Here is a 12,502-nt window from a genome sequence, read left to right as displayed (position 1 = left end):
CAGTTGAAAGAGCTATTGTGTTTAAGGCCAGGAGATTTAGCATTAGGAGTAATTAAAAATCAAGGCTGCTGCCTTTATATTTTTTTAAATATGAAGGGCTCTGGGAGTCTCTGTAGTCATTAGAAAATCCTATTCTGGGGCTAAGCTCGGCCTTGTAAGCAGTTCTGGTTTTGGCTTGGCTGCGTGTAAAGCAGGGTCTCGCTGAGGGCAGATGCTGAAAGGGGGGGAAATGTCGTGGAGACGGGGAGAGGAAGAGCGTGCGCGTTCGCAGGGGGAGCCGGCTGCGCGGCTGCTCTGCGATGTGTCCTTAGCAACTGGATTTCGACTCCGACGGGAAAAACAGACGGTGGGAAAGCGTTCAGGGAAAGTGGGTCACGTTTGATCCGTGACTCGAAAGGAAAAAGCAGGGGGAGCAATGGGCTTGGATCACGAACGAGGTGAAAACCTTTCCCTCCGAGGCTCGCGCGGGCCGACGTCGCCGGCCGAGTCTCGCGGCTGCGCGGGGGAAAACGCAGCGAGCCCGAACGCAGCGATTGCCTGGRGGCTTGAGAAAGGAAGAATTAAGAAGGGGGACAAAAAAGAAAAAAGAAGCGTTGTTTGCTGGCCGCCGAGCTTCCCGTGGCCGCKAGCGGCGGCGGGGACCTCGGGGCTCCCCGTCGCCCCGCGGGAGAGCTTGCTGCGAGCCCTTCGCCGTCCCTTCTCCATTCGTTCAACGGACGGACTTTCAGATCTGTTAATCCCYGTTGTTCCCTGTTGTTCGTAAGACTGCCCTGGGCAATTAGAATTTATTAAATAAAGATTTGGTTTGTGTACAAACTGGTATTAATTTTCTTATCCCAGCTACTTTTCTGATGCCAGTCAAACGCTATGTAGCCGCTCGTGTTTCAAGGTAGCTTTAATTAGCATCGCAGCYTAGGGCAGCCCCGAATTAAATAACGACGACTCGCGACGGAGGGACGGGCTAAGCGGCTGCAAAAGATCGAGTAACCCGAGGTGTAAACCAGCGTCGGATCTGCGTTCCCTTCCCCTTTGAAACTTCCTGCAGTACGTTCCCGTTTTTCTAGAAAACTCTTCGTTATTGGTCCTCCGCCTGTTTTCAGCAGAGCATTAACTGTTTCGTGAGTTCATCAACAAGCTGTTTGCGCTGACGGGCAGCCTGATCACCGAAAGGCGGAACGGCGGCGAAGTCGAGGTGCGTTCCCAATGTTGGGCTACTTTATGAAGATCACTTGGTAGAAAAGAACAGGTTTAAAATTGATGACTCCATGGGATGAGTGAATTTAGACCTGCCTTCCTTCGCCCTCCCTCTTTCTCCCCCCACAACCACCGTCTGAAATAGCCTGAGAGTGCAGCATGTTTCCTAACAYATGAATATAGCGGGAAAACATCTGGGTTTACTAATAAAATTATGCCTGCTACTTAAAAAGCAGCCAGCGTTGTTTGGGGCCTCCGAGACGCTCCTGCAACGCAAATAATAATAGCGGCTTTGGGAAGTGCTTCACCCCTGCGGTATTGCTCAATTTGCAACTCCCGCTCTTAAAAGATGAATTAGAATTGTACGAACTTAAAAGCGAAAGCGTAACATGAAAGCTTTTTGGCCTTTAATAATATAACAGTTCRACATTTACATAGCGCTTTCCCGCAAATGTTTTGGAGCACTTCGCAGAGACGGGAACGGAACGTGCCGAGCCCGAAGGGAAGGGAATACAGTGACGAGCCCGGCAGGTTGGGGCCTCAAAGCGTTAGAGGAAATGTTCACGTGCGGAAGTCCCTTCTCCGATACCAGGACCGGGCATCCTCCGTCCAGCAACGGAGGCCCGAGAGCTTCAGAAGGGATTTTTTTCCTGGGTCCTCGAGTGCCTTGGGCAGGTTTCTTCCCTTTCTCCATCTGCTCAGTGAAGGTGCTGGTGACCATACAGCAGGGGGTTATAGGAAAAAGCAGCTGGAAGAAGACCTGAGGTCTTAAGAGGAGCCACATGGTGTTACTAATCCACCAGCTTTCCAGAAACTTGTCATCGCAAATAAGAGTTTTCCACTTCTAGGGGGAGGAGGGAAAGAGAAAAAAGATGGGAAGAAATTAACCCTGTGGTGTGATGACAGAGATTTCTGTAAATCACGGTGTGGCTCACACTGGTGTTARCAGCAGCCAAACCTGAGATGGCCAAGCTTCTGCTGGTTAGGTGCATCCTGGGAGCTTAAAAATACCCACAAATAAACCTTTTTGGTTACATGAGACTGTTTTAAGTTAATAGGCTTCRTACTTCACGTGACGGTCAAAGGGATGCGGACGGTGTTCCCATTCCCCCCCCTCCCCATCTCCTTTCAAATGTCTGCAGGAAGGCTGCCAGCCCGTCCGCCGAGACCTGGCTTCCTTCTCCGTCGGGAGTAGATGCTGCCCGGGAAGCAATAACCCACCACAATAACAAGCTTTTATCCAAAAGCTACAATCAGAAAGTTACCTCATCTTTTTAAATTCTTCCTGCTGCTAACCTTAAATATGCACTTTTTGTCGACTTTTCAAAATGTGCTTTGGCATCGATTAGGCAAGTGRCTTGAACACGACTCTCTTAGGATGTTGGCGGGCCGCTACGTTTGTGCAGAGCAGCGTGGAAACTCTCGGCTAGGAGATGGAGGTCTATTTTGGAAGTCCAGTTGTCTCCATAAATGACTGCCGTATGATTTTGGAAGAGTGTTAGGGTGTGTTTTTGTTGGGATTTGTCATGGTATGTTTATTAGGAAAATTTAAAMCAGTTTTTCTGGAGCTTTTCATTTCTTTGAGCTGTCTCTTTAAAGGAGGAGTTGTTCCCTTCCAAATTTGATGTGTGTGTTTATTTTCTTGTAAGCACGAAAATAGCGTTGTAACCTCGTAATCCAGCAGAGCGAAAGAACTGAGTTGCAATATTATGAGAAGTGCAAGAAGCGAAATAAAATCTTGTACAATAACTGCAGGTCACCTTTTAGCAGCCGAGATTCTCTGATGACTAGCTGYGCGCCAGCGATATTTAATGTCTCTTCAGATGTAAAAGCACAAAAGTTGGCAAGGGAAAGCGAAGCCTTCTTTGAGGCGTCGGGAACGCGCTTCGCAGTGCAGTTCAGAGGTTTTGGCAAGCGCAGAAGGGAGACCGCGCGACTTGTTTCTCTGCACACAGGGAAAGAGTTTCCATCTAGCACGCGCGAGATTTTTTTCATTAAAAATTGCGTTGTGGCTTCGTGGCCGCATAGTTTCTCTATYGTGTTCACAGCGGCATGTGTTGAAGGCGATGCTGCGGAGAGCTGAGCCTGGGCTGAAGCTTCATAGTGGCACCTCATCCCACCACCATCAGACACCAGCAATAGCATGTAAGAATTGCCGGCCAAATTTGAAATCAGGGTTCGCTTTCCCCATAGTTGTRTCTTCCCTGAAACTGGTAGATGTCCTCATACTGTGGCATAGGATCTACTGCCAATAGAAGTAGGGAGGGGGGTTCCAAAAGCACCAGAGTGAGCTGAAAGCACATTGAAAACCATTGATACTGTAGCTCTAATGAGGTACTTGGATTTTTCTAGAATGCAGTATTGAGGTGTAGTTAGATAAGACTACAAAAAGGACAAATTTTGGATTTTTTTTTTATGTTCCCTGTAACTTGACTTGAAAAAAGAGCTCTGTTGACTTTGTTGTTGACCAGCAATCTGCTCAGAGCTGAGCTCTGCTCTACACAAAGCCTGGGTGCTCTTCCAGCTCCCTTTCCCACCCCCAAAACTYGCCAGACAACAAGGTGCTCCATGCTCCTTTCTGAAGACGTGGGAAGCGTTTCCTAGAAAACAGGCCGGATCGAGGAGGAGCAGAGATGCTCCGCGGAGGCTCGAGCGGTGCGCGTTGGGTTTGCGGGGCTGCAGTTGGGGTTCGCACGGAGGGCTGCGTCTTTCCRACAGCTCGCCGCGGCCGTCGTAAAGCCGGCTTGGAAGTGCTTCGCGAAACGGGTCCTTCTGCGGCAGGGTATCGTGCGTGCCGGCAAAGCGAGCTCGCGGGCGCCGGAGCAGCGAGCAAAAATCCGCAAGGACTCAAGCGGCGCCTCTTCCGTGTGCCGGGGACGCGCCGTTTCACACGGGCGGCGTGCCTCGTTACGGGTGGCGCGGCGCCTGCCGGCACAAATTCATTTTCATTTTTTAATATTGTCTTTCCCTGTTGTCGGGATTTCTTTTTCTCCTTTATTTTTCCGGACAGGTTATACATATGCTAATAGAAATATGCCTATTATTTGAAGCGTAGTTCTGCTTGTCAATGAAGCTTCATTAACACCGTTATCACTGCCTGACATTTATCTTATAATTTTCCAGAGTTGACTGTTACATCTCCATGGAAACCCAAATTGCAATTGAAACAAGTGTGATAATAAAGGCATCCGTAGAGGATTGACAGTAYGCAAGCCCACGGTGTTTGCAGGCTACATTTGTTTATAGTTCCTTGGATAAATCTATTGCAGCAGAGGGTCTTATTACATGTCTCCTATCTTTCTGCGACTGCTGCTATTGCAAGGTTTAGAACAACACTGCTTTTTTTTTTTAATATTTTGCTTTTTAATTAGAGCAGTATATTTTATTGGACTCCTCAGGAGAGATTAGAGCATTGAAGATGTGTGATTTTCTTTTTTTCTTTTTTCTTTCTTTTGGAAGAAGCATGAAGTATTTTTAAAGATGATTTTGGCAATATATGCACTGCTGCATCCTTAGCTTGATTTTGGGGTTTTGTCTGAAACAGCAAAAACTTASGATTGCTGACTCCTTTTGGTTTGCTGACTCTTTCAGTATGCAAGAAAGATGCTGGATTTCTTTCTATACCTAAGGACTTGAGCTCTTTAAGTTCATGACTCTAAATCAATTTAGATAGTGCCTCAAAGCATAGAGTCATGAAACTGGAGTGGGTCCAGAGTGAATTAATCTGAAATTAATTTGATTTTGAAAGGCTCCATCTGGCTGTGTTTGGAAAAGGCATTTAGACAGATATATAAACAAATGATCATCTGTATTCGACATGCCAGATGTGGTGTCAAAAAACTGAAGAAATGGCTTAAAAAAAGAATCAGCTGAGGGGGATTTTGCTGTAACGATGCTCAATTTAAAATCRCAATTGCATCATCCTGTAGATAACAGTCCTTTTGCCCATTCAGATTTATAAAAGAGCGGGAGCAAGAGGGAGCCTGATAGGACTGTGGGGGTTTTTATATGCAAGAAAATTGAATGCTACAGCTTGCCGTAACTGTCGATTTCGGATTTCACGTRAATAAGCGCAGCTAAACGCAACTGCCGATATATCCTTTATACGGGCAGTGCCGCGATCTGCCGCTGGTGTGCCGGGGTGCCGCTGCGAGCGCGTGCACACCTCGGCGCCAGTCTTGGAATACGTTGGATTTGTGGAGTCCTTCCTATAAAAACCCTGGCAAACCTTGGAAGAACACGCAAGCTAAATCCCAGCCTGGATGTAAAGCCTGCAGAAACGGCCCCATCGTTAATTAGGCATTGTTAATAGAAATATATATTTTTAAGCTGTCCTGTCTGGCTTTGAAGATTTTTTTGTGCAACGGAAGAAGGGAGTTGAGTAGCAACTTAGTAAATTTTAGCACTAAGTGTTTAGAGCCGGGAGGGAGAGGCTGAGGTTGTTGACAAGAAAACAGATGGTCCTACGTGCCTGGAATTTTAAAAGCTTGGTACTATTCTAATTCAGTTGTTGACATGGCACAACTGTATAAGCATTTGGGTGTAATCAAATACTTTTTTATTATCATTATTATTTTAAAGGAAATACCGAAAAATGCTTCCTGCCACAGAGAAGGCAGTTAGCTTCATTGCAGACGTGCGCAATCAGTAAAGCAAGGCGTTAATAACCCACGGCATTAATGCTAAGCAGCCGGCTCCTGGAGACTCGGCTTCGCGTGCAAAATTGTCAGTCAGGGCTCCCAAGCTGCCACATAACTGGGCAAGTTTGGGACTCCTGTCCCACCTGCAGCGATGCCGAGAAGCCCCTCTGTGACTCGAGCCTCTTTTGGACGTAATGCAGGACAGCCTCTGGCCCAGACGGTTTGCAACCCCAATGGGAAAAGGTGGCRAGGAGGAAAATAGAAGTTGAGCTGTAAGCTGCAGGGGTTGCTCACTAGCAAGTGCGGTGGCCTGCCAGGGCTCTCTTCTTGCCATAGCAGAGATTAGTTTAGAAATGGGRAAAAAATGATAAATGAGATGCCTCTGTTAATGCTGGACTCTGCAGGTCAAAACCAGATGGGCAGATGCCCGTGGGTGAGCTGGCCTGCAGGAAACAGCTRTCTGCAAATTGTGACTTTGGCATTTAGTGGCAGTGTCTTAAGTCCTGTGTTACTTTTCTTCTGCTGCARAGAGTTATCAATGAGCCTATTTTATATCTGAAGGAGACAGACCCGAGGAAGGTTTGATGTACGGCACAAATTCTGCCCGTGAAGCAAAGATGACTTTTTGGATGGTTGCTTGGAGAACCTCAGCTAGCCTTGACCTAACTAGGACCCAAAGCCTCCAGGAAAGGCTGGAAGAGCAACGCTGTGAGTTCCTACACAGGCTCTCAGTGCRGATTTCCAAGCACTTCTTTTAATCATTCTTATCTTGTGTCCTTAGAAATCTGTGATCCCCATCCTTACTTGAACAAGAAGAGGCTCAAACCCAAGAAAGGAAGGATTGGAGCAGATTTCACTTTTTTCAGCTCTTAAGGGCAGGTTGCTGTCACCATTCAGCCCCAATTAGTTTCAATGTAGTAAAATCTACAGGACAGGATTTTAAAAGGATGCTGAGTAAGCAAATCCTTAAAGATATTGCAAATAGACCGTTAAAAGTTTTCTCAGTGTAAACAAAAATATAGCACTGAGTTCAGACCTGTACAGATGGTCTGTTTAATTGTTTGCTTCCACTACTGGATGAACTAGCAATGATATTTTAATTGGTTTTCAAAATAGAGGGCTTTGAAAGAAACCTCTTCCTCTGTTTGCATTCGCTTCTGCACACAGTCTTTCTCTTGTTTATTTGTATAGCGTGTGCGTGTGTGTATAGGAGGAAAAAATACAAGATCATGTATTGTGTGAGTTAGTTCACTTTTGTCAGTATGCTCATCTCGCTTCYGATGCTTTGCTAGTAAGTGTTTCATTCGGTGCCTTTCCCGGTTCTCACTGGGTTTAGTGTCATGTTCTCTGTCCTGCCTGCTTGAAAGACCTCTTCTCCCTGCTTCGCCTTCGCCCCAACCAAATTTATTACCCATCAGAACATTTTTTTCAGGGTAGGGAAGATAACTTTTCCCAGATTTTCGAATCTGTCCTCCCCTGTGGCAGGATGTTACTTCTTTACTCTCCTTAAAACTCGCATTTAAGGCCTTAAAGAGAGCACATGTACTGTATTTGGAATTAGTCCAGAAGCAAGCAATTCCTCTCGTGTAGCAATGGTTTATCTTCATTTGTACAGTGTAATACAAGGAGAGCGTTAACAAGGCTGAACTAGCAGCTGAACAAYGACCTCACCAGAAAAAATGCCCGTGAGTTTTGGATTGTTTCTCAGGGCAGTAAAAGAGGTTCCCTTGTCTTCAAGCAGCAGCATGTTTTTGCAGATAATCTCTGCAGACACGGAAGCAGCACAAGAGAAAAAACCTCTCTGCGTTCAGCGTGCAGCACGTACGCTGGGCACTTACTAGCCATCCACAAGGATAAAATCTCAACCCGGATGTCAGGTTTTAAAAGCCATCAAAATTGTTAGTGGAGTTAACGTGCACGTATGCGTGCAAGTGCTGTTGCTCTCTGCTGGATGGATGAAGAATTGCTCGGTTCTTTGTCACCGGCTTGATGGGTCCATGAGGGTAAGGGAGAGGGTTTGGGGTGCTCAGTGTTTAGGTGTCCCTCCGAATGTTGTGCGGTCCCAGCTTTGCAGATCTTCCAGCTGCTGATTTGTCACAGGTGCAGCCTGGAGAAAATTATTCTGCGTTTGTTATCGTGTGGTAGGACGAGAAGTACGGCTGTGTGCTGCTGGCTTAAYTGGGCCTGATGGAAGATCCATCCAAAAGCTGCTGTTGGGGATACATGTTACATAATAATAATAATAATGGTTGTTATTGTTATTATATAAGCAGTGCAGCAGGAGCTGTTAACGCTTTATGAAACRTCACCTTCTCTCTAAGCAGTTTTTGAGCTACTGCCCTGTGACAAAGCTGATGGACCAGAAAGCTTCTGAAGATATTTCCCCCCAGCAAAGGACAGAGACCAGGTCATTTACGGCTTAAAAATATGCTTCTATTTTTTGTGAGAGGCTCTGGCCCGTGTTCTGCCGGCCCAAACCCGGCGTAGGTAATTGCGCTGTGTGGCTATAAGTCCCAGCCCCCCACTGYTTGCTGTTGGGGATGGTTTCGTTCTCCCCTGCCCAGCTCCAACGGCGGCGGGATAACGCTCCGTGCCGTTAGACAGCTGCCGTCCGTCACCTGCCGATGAAATCATTCCCAGGCAAACGACGAGTTCAGAAAGCCCTTTCGGGTCCTTCCGGATAACGTTTGCCTCGGGAAGCAGCAGTGATGCTTTTCCAGCAGGCCGAGGGCTGCTTTGTGCCTCCCAACAAGGGCTCGAGGACTTGGAGCCCTCCAACCCGGTCCCGTCGTCTTTGTCGGCTTGCGCCACCCTAAAAATGACTCCGTAGCTCCGCTGTAAGGATTTACGGCTGCAAAGCCGTGCCGCCTGTGAACGCCTCGGTGGCAGGATGGATTTAGTCATCAGTGCTCTCGCAACCCGCTCTTTATCGYGTTGTTTTAGCTCTTAGAGGGAATTAAACACGTTCCTCGAAGGACATACTTTTTTTGGCTTAGAGCACAGCACACAAAAAAGGCAAATCTCCAACACGGTGATAAAAAAGACTGAAATGGGTTGAGCACTGCGAGAGGTATTAACCAAAATAGAGCAGTCAGAGAGAGCATTAAAAATAGCCGTGAAAAATGGGTCTCATATTGACCCACTTGGTCTCATTACAACTGTTTTTTTTCCCCACACCTGGTGAGATAKTAATGCAAAGCAACTTGGATTAACAGCAGCGATCGGAGCACTGGTGAATTTGGGCGATCCCGCCAGCGTTGCCGAAGCCCACCTCCGCTCAGTGAGGCAGTGACAGCCAGGCCATCTCGGGCTCCTCCAGGAGCGGACACAAGCGCTCGCTGAGCTGGTGGCAATGCAGTGGCGCCATCATCGGGCGAAGGTTGCCCAGAGAGGTTGTGGAGTCTCCTTCTCTGGAGATATTCAAAAAYCCACCYGGACGCAATCCTGTGCAACRTGCTCTAGGTGACCCTGCTTGAGCAGGGAGGTTGGACTAGATGATCTCCAGAGGTCCTGCCAACCTCAACCACTCTGTGATTCTGCAGTGGGCTCAAATTGCCAGAGAGTGGCCAGCGTCTCGGTGGCCTTYGTCTGTGCCCTCGGGCTGCACACCTCGATGGAGATGGCACCTTGTCAGTGAAGGCGATGTCCTGGGTCACCCCTGAGGCCCATGGGCCACATTGGCCGGAGCAGGAAGGGTTGCTGCAGTGCAGAGACAGCAAGCTACATAATGAAATTTTTTTCTCTTTAATGTAAGTCATCGGTTGGGTGCTGACAGTAATTACCAGGGAAGTCCACTCTCATTAGTGTCCCCTAGGCACTGCYGCGTGCTCCTGCTTTCAAGCAATAGTCTTAAGCTTTCAAAAGTATTGCTCTGGCTCTTCCTGGAAAGTTTCACTCATAGAGGTTTGGGGTTTTTTGTTTTGGTTTAGTTTGGTTTGTTTTCTTTTGTGGGTTTTTTTGCCTTGTTTTTTTCCCTGGCCCACGCAAGATGGGAAGGAAGGAGCCTCTTCCTTAGAGGCCCCRGGGGCCAGCAGAGATGAACACCAAAAAATTTTACAGCACATGACAACTAATAGATCTGGCTGTAGAGCARTACCTTCCAGCAACTGAAGATTAAGCTTGGGAGAGGAGAAGGGAAGTCATTTTTAACAAGAATTATCTGCAAAGGAATAGAAATAGGTGATTGCATCTTGCATTGACCTAAACAAGGCGTGCAGTAGCTAAATTGTAAGGCAGGGGGACTGTATAGTTCCTTAGAGAGCACTTCAGGCATCAGATTAATAGAACATACAACTCTTTTTTTCTTTTCCTTTTTGTCTTGCTGATGTTTTATCCCCGGCTTCAGTTTGGACGAGTTGGCCGTAGCTGCTGCCTGAGTCAGGTGATGCTGTTAGTGCCATGGCAGTTGCGGTGGTGGTGGTGGTCATGCGCTCCTTGAGCCCCACAGCGGAGCRTGGGACCACTGCCCTGAGACAGGCGATTGCTTCATTTGCCCTGAAAGCAAAAAAACTGGGTTAGAAAGGAAGAAGTTCAAGCTCTGCCAGTGGTGCTTGCAGAAACAGGGTGTCTGAAGCTGCCCATACTCAGAAAAACCGTTGTGTGAGTGGTGGAAAAGGATTATAAAGAAAAGCTTCAGTTATTCTTCTTTTTTTTTTTTTTCCCCCAAATTTGCAGGAGTTACAGATTCAGGGAGCTGCAGGTGGATGACTGAAGTTACTCTGGGGAAGTTTTAATGACTTGCCCAAGTCCATGCAGGAAGCGAGTGACAAAATGTGTCCTCCTTAGCCTTGCCTCACAGCATATAGACCACTGAACCATCTTTAGCCAATAAAGCATTTAAAGAATAAGAGCAATTTAATGCCGCTCTAGTTCTGCTGCAGGGAAGAAAGTGCAGAAGTATTTTGTTGTATTAGAATAGCTCTTGGCCTGCGCCTAAACCCTTAGCTCAAAACAGGAACTTAATGGTAGCTGAGTAATTAACCTGAGTAAACAGTTAGATGCGTTAGGTTTTGTGGTTTCCTAAAAATTGTCTTGTTAGCGATGGAAATTGTGGTGCTCTCGGTATGCCTGGCAGTAAAGATGGCTTAGGTCAAGGAAAAAGCCGAGGAATAAACTTGCTTTTCTCTATTAAATATGATCTTTGCTGTAATTTTGGGCTAATGTAGTAATTGTGTGTGGACATGTTAAACAAGGGATCCAAGGGAGAAAAGTGATGAAGGGCATAATTTAAAAATGAACTCGTAATTCATTTTTAATGTAAATAAAGTAGAGAATAAAGTAAAAGCAAAGCTGATTTCTRAAGGAGAATAGCTGAATGAGTACAGGAGAAGGCCAGCAGATATGCAGCCAAGTTTCTACCTTTTCTTCTCTTTGCAGATCCAAAATAGTGTGTGAGCATTTTTGTTGCTTTTTTAAGCTATGGGTTGGAATATATAGATTTAATTTTTGTCATTGGTGAGGTTTTTGTATGCACTAGGTTTTAAGTAAACAAATAAGAAATTATGAAAGAAACAGCAGGGTTGTTTGCTGGAGGTATAAAGGTCATGTAGATGCTTGCTACTCACTGAAAGTCTTGAACCTTGCTCCCGTTGAGGATCATTCTTCAAGTCAGTCCATCACTTGTTGTTTTGGAGACTTTTTTGTTTTGTTTCAGTTCTTGGATTTTTTTAAGTGTTATGTATGGATGGAATAYGCAGTTGCTAAGGCCAGGAGGAATCATGGTCGCATGTGTCATGAGAACACCCCGCCATTTACTGATGCTTCTACTGACCTTAGCTGAAAGGTAGCATTAGGTAGGTGAACGTCTGCAGTATGCAGAGGTTCATCAAAGCCAAGCATCTCTTTGTGGCCTATGTGAATTGGCCKTGAAGATCAGGGCCTCTGGTAATCATTTTCTTAAATTATTTCTTCTCTGTCTCTTCTCAATGTGAGTGTGGCCAGAGTCTGGTACAGGAGTGGCAGCACTACTGAGCTTGGGATTTGTAAAGGATCTTCAAACCGAGGAGCAGATCTACCACCGGAGAGGGCATTTGTGCGTGAAATGTAATAGAAACGTCTTAAGCAAATCGTTCAGYGTCTCGATCAAAACTCCCACCAGAATGACCAGGAATTTAGTCAAATAAATGAGTGTGATAGATCCCACTGGCTGCTGATCCATGTTCGAGGCTCCTGAAAAAGTGATGATCAAACTTCTCAGCACTGATTTCAAATGTACCTTTAATATAACCTTCTCCTCCCTGCGGTAACTGGGTAAAGTGTAAAAGTTAATAGGGGCATATTAATGTGTAGAGATGTATTATGCATGCAAGGAGATGAAAAAATAAGAAAACTAGATAATTTGTCTTTGCACAAGATACAGCCGTGAGGCAGGGAAATTACACAGGGTTGTTTTGTTTTCTTGTCATTGTCATTTCTTTTTTTAACRTGTAAAATATGAATTTGAATGAGTTAAAATACGAGATTTCTTCCAAGTCCTCCTGTGGGCATTCTCTTAGGAAAAATTCTCAACCAAAGCATTTATAATTAAGGCTGAGTGTTTCAAAAGTAACAGGCGGCTCAGAGATGCCCGAATTTGGGGATGATCAGCTTTCAACATCGCTGAAAAGCGGCTGTTTTCACCCTTCTCGCAGCGGAAGGACAGGGGGAACGTTCTAATAGTCGCGTTTCGT

General features: G+C 46.1%; 1 protein-coding gene across 6 annotated transcripts in view; it reads left to right on the top strand.

The window, feature by feature from the left end:
* CELF2 (CUGBP Elav-like family member 2) overlaps positions 1 to 12,502 on the top strand; it is a 326,855-nt gene that overhangs the window by 198,829 nt on the left and 115,524 nt on the right. The window contains exon 1 of one of the 6 annotated variants that reach the window (XM_085299474.1): positions 6,519 to 6,542. The exons of the other annotated variants lie outside the window; for them this stretch is intronic. The gene's annotated coding sequence lies outside the window, so the exon portion shown is untranslated. Of the gene's footprint in view, positions 1 to 6,518; positions 6,543 to 12,502 lie in introns of those variants that run through there. 6 annotated transcript variants of the gene reach the window in all.

This window comes from Rhea americana, unplaced genomic scaffold, assembly GCF_003343005.1.
Source record: "Rhea americana isolate MKP2758 unplaced genomic scaffold, rheAme1 scaffold_1, whole genome shotgun sequence".
Taxonomy (NCBI): domain Eukaryota; kingdom Metazoa; phylum Chordata; class Aves; order Rheiformes; family Rheidae; genus Rhea; species Rhea americana.
This window is presented reverse-complemented; position numbering and strand designations above follow the sequence as displayed.